This window comes from Petaurus breviceps, unplaced genomic scaffold, assembly GCF_028583685.1.
Source record: "Petaurus breviceps papuanus isolate PSGF00001 unplaced genomic scaffold, PetGlider_PUasm1.0 90919, whole genome shotgun sequence".
In the NCBI taxonomy this organism is placed as follows: domain Eukaryota; kingdom Metazoa; phylum Chordata; class Mammalia; order Diprotodontia; family Petauridae; genus Petaurus; species Petaurus breviceps.
In genome coordinates, this window is record NW_027187378.1 from 45,984,748 (window position 1) to 45,996,732 (window position 11,985).

Here is an 11,985-nt window from a genome sequence, read left to right on the forward strand (position 1 = left end):
GAAGTCAGGAACTGCTTCATTATTGTCCTTATATCCTTGGCATATAGCCGTCTGACTGATTGATTGATTCATTGTTTATTTTTTCTTTTAGATTTTGATTCATTGTTTAGAAGTCACAGTAACAGCAATGCTTTTACTTTCTGGCAAACACTGTTCTTGGAAATTTTTTTTTAATGGAATAAGTATGATATGGTTGATGCAGTTCTGGATTTAGAATCAGAGGAAGCTGGTTCTGCTATTTACTAGTGTGACCTTGAGTACAATTTACTTATTCTGGATTTCAAGTTCCTCATTTGGAAAATGAACATTTCCAAGGAAAAAAAATTTAAGGTTCCATCTACTTCTAAATCTTCTATTTTCTTCTGATTTTGTAGAACTCACCAAACCATGCACTTATGGTCTGTGCCTTTTCCAGGATATCTGCTTGGACTAGTAACCTAAAAGAAAGGAATTCATCTTATTTGGTGGTGTTTGTTTGTTTTTTAATGTTGATAGAATTAAAAAATATTGAGTCTAGAAGAGACCACTGAGATTTTTTGCATACCTTAAAGTCACAAAATTACAGAGTTCTCAGGGGGCAACCTTGTCCAACCTGTACTAAAAAGAAAACAAAACAAAAAACCATCAACAAAATAGTTGACAATTGAACATCCTCCTTCCAATGAATCTGGAAATCACTACTGCTAAAGGCAATCTTTTCCATTCTGGAATACTTCTGATTCACCAATTCTCAAAGCATGGCATGTGCATCACTTGGGGGGTCCCTGAAACACTTTTTTTGGGGGGGGGAGGAGAGAAGTCTATAAAGTCAAAACCATTTTTACAATAATACTAAGGTGTTATTTGTCTATTAAAATGTTTTTTTTTCTTTTTCTAAATACATATTTATGTCAGGTCAGTTTTTTTCATATACTTCAAAAAAGAACATCTCACATTAGATAGAATGCAGAAGTAGATATGAGAATCCAACTGTCTTCTATTAAGTCAGACATTAAAGGGATTTGTAAAGTATATGCAAAACCATGCCACCGTTCTCACTAAGTTTCTTTTGTTTTCTTTTGGAAAATATAGGTTGTTTTTTTCATAATAATGTTATGTTAATATGTGATGGTTCATTATTACTTTTGAATGAATTAATAAGCATATATTTTAAATGCAACAATTTGAATTTATAATATAAATATAAGTATGTATAACTCATACAAATAAAAGGTTTTTTGAGGTCCTCAAGGCAAGGAAATTTTAGACCCAAAATTTTGAGAGCTTTTTCTCTATTAGGAAAGGTTTCCTGATCTCATGCTTAAACTCACCTCTTTAAGACTTTACCCCCATTGCTCTCCATTCCACTCTCAAGCAAAACATAACTAGACTCATCCTTCTTTCTTATGACAGTCTTTATGCCATATGAAGAGTACCATTATTATGTTCCCTTCCACAACTATTCTCATTTCCAGGTTAAATAAGAAACTTATGTTTATCTTCACAAGTCAAGGAAAAAAAAATCCATAAATGATCTGGTTTGCTTTCTTCTGGTCACTCTACAGCTTTTAAAATACTTTCTAGACCTTAGGGCCCAGAACTAAATAGAGTTATATAGATGGAAAAGAATATAGAGGGATCTCACTATTCTTGAAAGGTATGCTCTTCTTAGTGGAGGCCTAAATCCAATTGGGGGTATCTAGGTGGCCCAATGGATAGAGTGCTGGGCTTGAAGTTAGGAAGACTCATCTTCCTGATTTTGAGCATGATCTCAGATACTTATTACCTTTATGATCCTGAGCAAGTCACTTAACCCTGTTTGTCTTAGTTCCTCTTCTATAAAATGAGGTAGAGAAGGAAATGGCAAATCACTTCAGTATTTTTACCAAGAAAACCCCCAATAGGGTCACAAAGAGTCAGAGAACATTGAAATGCCTGAACAACTACACTAAATCCAATTAGTTTCCTTAGCTGCTTTCTGACCCTGATGGCTCGCACTGAGCTTGTAGCCCACTACAAACTTGTGGTTACCAGATTACCTTTATACAAATTTCCCACTCAATCATGCCTTTTCTAATCTTTACTTGTGTTTTTTTTTTGCTATCTTCAAAGTATATGACCAAACACAACTATTAAATTTCAGTTTATTATATTTGGAGCAAATTTCTGCACTATCACAGTCTTTTTGGATCCCAACTTGGTCACCCAAGACTTTCCTGCATCTTCCCCTCAAAATCTTTTTATCCCTAGCAACATTGGTAAGTATGCCATCTAGTCCTTTATCCAGGTTGTTGATAAAAAAATAAAAATAAAAAAAGCAGTATGAGTCTCTGTAACATTTCACTGAAGATTTCTTTTGAAGTTGATTTTTGAATCATTAAGGACAACTCCTTGAATAGAAATGAAGCACTCTGTAACAGTAAAGCATTATATAAATCTAAGCCCAGATGTTATTATTGTTATCATTACTATTATCACAATTGGTTGACCCCTTCATTTTCAGGGAAAGTAGGGGAAGGGATTGGGAGAAGGAAGAAAGCAGGAAAGGCACCATTGGTTGAATTATCTGGATGAACTTCTGGGTCTACACACTTTCCTTCAGAGAAAAATAAAGAATACCTGTGGGGGCTCAAAGATCCTGATGTTACAACCAGTGATTGCACAGTAAATGAGAAGGAAGGAGCCATGATTGAGTTGAATCTGCTCCTTATGGTTATCGTTATCATCATCAGTATGATTCGACTCCCTCATTTTGTAGATGAGGTAGCTAAGGCCCAAAGAGAAGAAATCACTTGTAGAGTTTCAACAGAGCTACTTAGTAGAAGATAGGGGAGTATGTTAAAATGTCATGTTGTAGAATGTTAAAACTAAAAAGTGTCTTTAGAGATCAATAAGTAATTGGATTTTAGAGCATTCTGCCCCTTCTGTAGGTAGGTAATCTTAAAAAAAAAGTGACTTGCCCAAGCTCACAGAGCTGATAATGACACATTCCGTCACAGTTCTTACAGTTCTTATAGGACCAAGGACAATACACACACACACACACACACACACACACACATGCACACACACATACACAAACACATGCAAAAACACTCACTAATATATTCTCTGCAGTCTATTATGTTTTGCCCTTCAGATTACTTAATCTTTTCAGTAGCCTTTCCACTATACCATAGTCGTTTCATCAAGAAAATTCAGGAATACAGCAAGATCAATTCAGTATTAAGGTTTCCTTGACTGCATGAATTCCTGCCATCAGTTCAGTCAATGACTCAATAAGCAGTTTGTTTATATCCCAAGAAGGTCTATATTACCCAAGCCACAGCCAGTTTTGTCAATATGAATACATACCTCCAAAGTATATTCAATTTTAGCCTGATCTATATTCAGTCCCAGAATTCATATCAGGGTTTCTGAAGTCACTTGTTTGTCTTTGGCACCTACCTAGTCAAAGGGAGTTATGCATTAACTTATATGAATAATGCCTTAATACCAGCAGCAGTAGGTTTTAACCTATCCAGATTGTTATTCTGCTTTTAATACATTTCCATGCTACCTTCATTAACAGTAATCAGTCAAGATTTTAACTTTGTGAGATGAGATAGCTATACTCAAAAAAAAAAATAGCATCTGACTCAAGGAAGCTTGTTAGAAAGGAGAGGGCATTGAATTTTGAGTAAGAAAAATCTGGGTTTGGATATCAGCTTTGCCCCTTACTACTTCTGTTGTCTTGAATAAGTCAAGATCTCTTGGCTTCTGTTTCTTTATCAAAAAGAGAAAGAATGAGTTGGACTAGCTAACTCCTAAGATTCTTCCAATTTGAGATCTTAAATAAAATTTCAGAATTTGGGGAAAACATGCAGTTTGAATAATTTTCTTTGCATCCATTGGTTCAGAAAAATGACTCCTTTATAAGGACCCTAATATATGACCCTAATAATACATGTTTCTTTAAAATTTGCAAAGCACTTTACAAATTTTATCTCATTTTATGTTTATAAATATGTTTTCTTCATTTTTCAGATAAGAAAACTGAGGCAAATGCTTTGCCTAGGGTCATATTGCTAAAAAATGCACTAGATTCAAACTCTGATCTGCCTTATTTCAGGTTCAGTGCTTTATCCGCCAAGACACTTAGGCTTAAGCTTAATGTTCTGTCCTTAATATTTAGAAAATCAAAGTTCTTACGTATGTTATCATATATCTTCTGATTGGGAGGAGATGTGATTGGCTTGTGCATGGAAGTCAGTCATGCTATATCACTTTACTGCAATTAATGTCAGTACATCTTTTCTCAAAATAACTACTTATCTTTTTAAGTCGAAAAAAGAATCCTTTTTGTTCATCATGGCTCAAACTGAAGAGGTTCAGTGTAAGTAGTAAGTGCCATAAAGATCTAACTGGTCTGTCCCATTGCTGCCACTATCAAGATATATAAACTTGAGTAGGTCACTTAATATCTGTAGGCCCAAATGTTCTTACTATGATATGGGAAGTTTGAATTAGGTGATCTATATAATTTCTTTGAACTCTAAAATGTTATTTGTAATAGAAAGACATTTAATTCCTCCCCAATTGGCATATTCATATTTGATGCAGTTAAAATGAAAAATAATGTACTCACTACTGGTGATCCATTTATAAAGTATAAATACCTTTTTTTCTAAACTGGAAAAGACAATAACTTTGACTATATTGAGAACTGGTCATATCTCTGAGAGTCATTAAAAAACTGAGTTCCTATCTCTTCAGTCAGTACTCGCATCATCCTGTAGTGGAGAAAAAAAATTTGGAGTGCTGAGTCAGACTCACTCTTGGGTGTTCTTTCTTTGTATTCTCACCCTCTGTCATGTCATCTAGCAACAAGTCCACTCAGAAAGAGATAGCCATTCAAAAGTTGTAGATACAGTTCAAGGTATATAGAGGCAATCGTTTCAGTTACTTCAAGGAGAGTAACTTCAAGCAGAGGAAAATAAGGCCAAGTACATATATTTATACATTGTATATGTGCCAACTACACACACACATATATATACATTGTATATACATAAGCATACATATGTATGTATGCGTGTGTGTGTGTATATGTGTATATATATATATATATATATATATATATATATATATATATATATATATATATGAATGAAGAATTAGCTCTGGCAATTCAGAGTTATTTTTCAGAGAGGAACAGACCTTAGGTGGCCAATTGAAAAACCTTTCCAAAAGTGCTGCTTTGTCTACGGGATATGAGCATGAGGATTTCACAGAAGCGAAAGGAATTCAAATTCCTATGGTATCAGAGCAGTGAATACCCTTGACCATATGTCATATTCCCCATATTCCCCACATGTGCACTTCACTTTTTTGAATTTGTGCCCCATCTTATGAGAGATGTCCTGTGGATTTGTGAAAAAGCTGGTCCCAGGTTTTTGCAGAATTCTTTTGTAGGTACTTTTTGAAAAAAATTATGGAATCTCAGTAAATGCCCTTACTAAAAGATTATCATGTCTACAAGCAGATTATTAAGGGGAAGCACACTAATAGGGACTCACATATAATAGTAGAATTTTGGATCCTCAAACTATACAAGGGAACCTAGGAATAGCAGGTACTCTCTGGTGACCCAGTTGATAAGAATGAGTAAAAATTGGAAGAGAAGCTGATTAGGACTATTATATATGAATTGGGAAATTCCCTATTAATGGTTTTTCAACATTCTCACATAACTTCGTTAAGGTCAAGAAAACTGGAAATCAAAGTACATGCACACACATATGTAAACATGCATATGTGTATGTGTGTATATATATATGTATATATCTGACAAAAATCAATATTACAATATAATGAATGAAATAACTGTTTCTGATTTTGATAATATGCCAGAGATCTGTTATTCAAGTCTTTTTGAATGACATATCAATTGTTTCAGACTAGGATTTTTTAAGTTATGTATCATGGATTATTAATAATTTACATTAAATTTTCCTTTAGCATCTCCAACTGCTTAAAAATATTACATTGTTTGAGTCCTAAAATAATTTAGAGATAAATACTAAAGATTTCAACATCATTTTGTGGATATAAAAACTGAAACTTGCAGAATTAAGTGACTTTCAGGTACAATATTCACACAACTAAGTAGATGGTATATTAGAGGTATTAGAGTATATTAGAGGTATTAGAGTATATTAGAGGTGGGTCTTCCTAATTACAAAGGCAAGATTCCATTAACTTTGAAATGTTCCTTCTCCAATAATAGTCCTTGAAAAATATTTACATAATCAATGTTCTGTTTCATTTGAGGCAAAGGAACGAGGGGGTTCTCCTACATTACTGGGTTCTATAAATAAATTATGATGATAATGCCATGAGGCCATAGATTTAGAGCAAGAAGTCCCATCTCTTCGTTTTACAGAAAAGAAAAAAAAATAGACTATTTAAGTGACTCTTCTTGAGAAATACAGGTAGTAGTAAGAGATGGAATTTGAATTGACATCCTCTGACCTCTGACTCCAAAATCAGAACTCTTTCCCCTGAATTATGATGATGAGGATGGTGATGAAGAACTTTTCATACTTGATCTGAGTTAATTGAGAGAGGGAATTTCCAATAAAGAACCTGCCTCCACTAATTCTGATTTACTTCTCAAACAGTAATAGCATTAATGAGTTTCCTGGGAACCAGAGGTTAAATAACTTGCCCAATGTCATATTCAGTACTGTCAAAGACTAGATTTCATCCCAAGTTTTCCTGATTAAGGCCATCTGTCAGTCCACTATAACCTACTGCCTTATTTTATGTGATGAAGATAACACACATTAAAAGGTTAGGTATATGATTTATGAGTTAAATTGTCTTTCTGTTTAATTAAAAAATGATTTCTTTTCTTACTGAATTTCCTGAATTTCATCTCAATACTTTATTGTGCTCCAGGTATGGATACCATATTATAATGTCCTAAGGTGACTTTCCCAGATATCCATGCACCTACTTTCCAAATAAGTGTCTCAGCATGAAACTAAAGCTTGGGTCCTGATGTTGCCAAGCAACTAGTCATGCCATTGGCATGGTAGCCAGCTTCCTGGAAGCATTAGCAAAAACTACGCTGAGAAACATCCTTATTGCAGATGTGAGTATGTTAAGTTTTTTAATTATTTCCCCGCATTACAGCTAAGTCAGAACATGGTCCTTCACTTAGTTTCTACAAGGAAACAACAGGTTTACACAGATTAAAAATACATTAAGAAATAAGACAATAGTCAGACCAGCTGTGCTTGATCCCTCACTATTTATTGCACAATGTACTCTCCCTTCTGTTTTGTTTTAGTTTCACAACCAATAAGTGAACACAGCCACAAATAATTTTTTACACTCTCCAATTCTTAGTGCAAATTGGCATAGTAGGGTGTTAAAAAAATATAAGATATAATCCTTACTTTCTTGGAACTTGTAGTGATTGGGAATAGATCTATGACAAACCTATGTACTTCAAAGAATCAGAAAAACCAAATCCAATTGATACTCATGTTATGTTGTATAATGGAGACTTTCAGTACTATATCTCAATAAATCAAGAGTCCAGTGTGAGCTTGAAGAGATTCTAGAAGAGGAAGAATGGGAAAAAAAATTTGAAGGATGGGTAGGGATAGGATAAGGAGAAAAAAAAGGAAGAAAGATATTTTGGGTCACACAAGCAACACAAACACAAAAAATTTGTGTGTAGCTTCATCCTATGGTAGTTAGGATGAATTCAATTGGAAGAGTCATTTCAAGAGCAGAAAAATCTAGAAGAATCCAAAGAATCAAGTCGAGGACAGCTGAATCCATAAAACTCCTATTTCTCACAACCTACATGACTTTTTATATTCATGTTTTTGTATACTTTAATGCTTCAAAATAGCTCTGATTCCAAGAGTTAATGTACTTTAGTCTCTCCACCTGCTACTCTCCATGATGTAAATCATGATTCTTCCACACCTTAATCATCTTTATTAGTTTCTAATGAAACTTCTAATACTTCTCTTCTGTCCTCCCAATCATCACCTGATGGAAAACCCTATCTTGATAAATGTTTTAATAGGTTGACTTTTTATGACAACCACAGTCTATTGCAAATCAAAACATGTTTTGTAGGATGTTATTGAATTTTTATTCTGCTAGCATAGTTTCTAATAATCTGGGGCCAGACCTCCATTATGTTCAGGTGATGATCATGATCATGGTGATAGTAATGAATGATTGTCATAACACAAAAACATATAATATGTAATAAAATGTACAATATAGTTTAATACAGGAACATGAATACAGATATTTAAATAATATAAAATAAGCATAAATATTTATATATATATCGTAAATCTATAATAAAATATTTATAATGTAGAAATAAATGTCTTCATTCCAAAAGAAGTCACAATCTCAGCATGGTATAGTACATAAAATGTTGGACTTGGAATAATAATAACAAAAAACATATTGAAATACTTTCTGTGATACTATCTCTTTGCAACTGGACAAGTCACAAGCTTTTTGTATGTCCGTTTCATCACATGTCAAGTAGATATAATGTTGTCTACACTACCTACTTCACAGAAGTTTGAGACTCAAATAAGATATAGCTGTATAGTGCTTTGCAAACTTTAAAGTGCTATGAAACTGCAAGTTATGGTGCTAATCTACATCTTTATGACTCAAAGTTTAAAGTGTATTTTCTTTACAGTAATCAATTTAAGGAATTTTGACCAATATTGTCCCAGTTTGAGAGGTGAGAAAACTGAGAGTCAGAAATAGTGACTAACTTAGCCAAAATCACAAAACTGGTAAAGTGTAGATTGCTGATATAAACAGCGGTCTTCTGCCTCTACTTCTGCATGAACTACTGAAAATACACATATACATATTTCCATAAAAGAACAATAACATGAGTTAGAGTACTATAGTCTCCAAAGGACTGAAGTTGAGGTTTTCTCATAGGGTAATGACAGGAGACATGGTGGCTGTGGGCAGGTTTGACATTATTTCACAGCATATTATTTCATAACACATTAAAATAAGAACTTAGACAGGGGAAACAGGGTAGATGGTGTCAATAACAACAAAAACCCACATTATCAAAAATGGAGAAGAGTTGATCATTTGGTTAGAGTAAGGAATAAATGACAGTCTGTGGACTCCAAAAGAATTCAAAGAACATTTCCCACATATTGAGTTAATTCTAAGAATGAATTTATGGGGGGTGTGCGGGTGGACAAAAGTGAAGGAATATGGACAGATATGGATGGGTTGTGATCTGAATCAGTGGAGTACATAATCACATTAATCCAATCCAGATCCATTGAAGCAATGCAGGATTCAAAAGATAACCAAGATGGCTAGAGAATCTTCAGTTGATTGTATTGAATCTCAAGACAGTGAACATTTTTTACATGAAATAAATCTTTCTTTGTTTTGAGGAATAAACCACTCATTGAGTAAAGGATAGTATTTTTCCTTTTAGAAAGAGACTGTGCATTAAAATCCCTTACCCAGAGGACTTTAAAGCTCATGCTGGAATAAACGATTGCTGGGTGATTTCCTAACAAATCCCTACCAGGCTATAGCACTCAAGGTTTCCATTTCTGTTTCTTTTCCTTTCTTTTCTCTTTTTAACCCTCATTCAGCAAGAGGAATAGTAGAAACACTAGAAAATTTTCTTTAACAGTTACAGTGGCCAAAATTACATTTGAACTCCTCAGTGTTATAATAGACAATTTATTCAAATTGGGTTAGTATTTTAATAAATTTTTATTAAGCAACTACTATCTGCCAGTACCAGTCCCTGACTTCAAGGAGCTTACAGTGAAAAGGGGGAGATAAACAAACACAAATGTACAATAAAGTTTTACACAGGATAAATGTGACATGTTTGAAAGAAGGAAGGCACTAGAAGTAAAAGATATTGGGAAAGCTTTCCTGAAGAAGATGCAATTTTAGTTGAAACTTGAAGGAAACCAGATAATTCAGGAGCCAAAGATGAACATGGGTGGGGTGGTAGTATAAAAGACAGTGAGGAGTATAGAATGACAGATGGTTTATCAACTTGAGGGACTGGGAGAATAGTGGTACTTTTGCAAATAATTGGGCAGTTTGTGGGTGGAAGAATTTAGGGGGAAAGATGATGAACTTCAGTTTTTTGTTGTTGTTTGTTTGTTTTTTAACTCATGAAGGCATTGAAGGTTAGAAATGGACCTAAACATTTATCCAGAGTACATGGTTGCAATACTATATCTACCACAGAAAAGATAGAAAAGGTGGTCTCCTATTAATGGTCTTAGTAAACAAAGGAAACAAGCTGGGACTAAGGGTAGCAACAGGGTTCCAGAAATTCACACACAGAATGATACTGATAATGCTATCAGAAAACATGAATTATGCGTGAGGTTCTGGGATGGAGAAAGTCCCACAATTATGTTAAATTCAAATAAACATGAATGTGTTAAAAGTTAGCTGGGTCATGTTCAGAATTACACCCGGGTTCCCAATATACAACTTGACTCTCAAGAAAAGATCTAGAAAGTAAATTTATTTCTATTTCATTTAATTCCCATTTAGTGGATATTTAGGCTATGTGAGGCACTATTCTAGGATCTGAGGTTCCAAAGATGAAAAATCAAAAACAGTCCTTTCCTTCAAAGAACTTATTGCTGTTGTTCAAGTCATATCTGACTCTCCATGACCCCATTTAGAAGTTTTCTTAGCAAAGATATTTGAATGGTTTAGCCATTTCCTTCTCTAGCTTATTTTATAGATGAGGGTTAAGTGACTTGCCTAGGATCTCACAGCTAGGAAGTGTCTGAGGCCAGATTTGAGCTCAGGAAATGGAATCTTCCTGATTCCAGACTGGGCACTCCATCCACTGGGCCACCTAACTGTCCTTAAAGAACTTATATCCTGCTACAAAACTTATATCCTGCTATGTGTGTACATATACACATAACCCAAGTCAAATCATTAAGCATTTAAGTACCTACCATGTTCCAGGTCCTGTACTAAACATGCATATAGGCATAGGATAAGTATGAAATGAGGCAATTTGAGGAAAGAAAGAACACTAAAATCTGAGGGAGATCAGGACAGATATTAAACAAATGATATGTGCATAAGGTATTAAATGCACAATTAATAAAATCACTTAAGACTCCAGCTGAGTGATCTGGGAAATTGGTAAATATCTCTCTGCCTCAGTTTTCCCTGAGGGGGGTATATTATATGGTCTCATAAGGCCATTCTCTGTAGATCTATAATCTTATGATCTTATCACCTGAGAGGAGACCTGAAATAAACTATAGATTCTAAGACATGTAGATAAGGACAGGTTGCAATTCAGACACAACAGAAGGCTATCTGAAGGCATAGAGAAGATATCTGGAATGTCAAGCTTAATTGATTTGGTTGGAACAGATATTATATAAAGGAGAATAAAACAAAGTAAGTTGGGAGAGGCAGTTTGGAGAATGGTAAATGAAGGTTTTAAACGGCAAGCTGAAGAAACTGCTTTTTGGTTGTTGTTTTTCAAGGTCATAGAGTCACTGAAAATTTTGAGCAAGTGAGTGACAAGGATCAGGCCAGTGATTAGGAAGATTATTTTGGCAGTTGTTTAGAAATAAATAGGGGGTGCGGCCAGGTGGCACAGTGAGTAAGAGCACCAGCCACAGAGTCGGGAGACCTGGGATTGGTTCGGGCTTGGATACTTAACACCCACAGAAAAATAACTGGCCATGTAACCTTCAGCAAGTTACTTACCCCCAATTGCTTAGGGGCGGCCAGGTGGCGCAGTGAGTAAGAGTGCCGGCCCCAGTGTCTGGAGACGTTCCAGCCTCAGATACTCGGCACCCACACAAAAAAATAACTGGCCATGTAACCTTGAGCAAGTTACTTAACCCTGATTGCTTTAAAAAAGAAAGAAAGAAAGAAAGAAATAGGATAAAGTTTGATCTCTCTTCCCCCCCCCCCCCC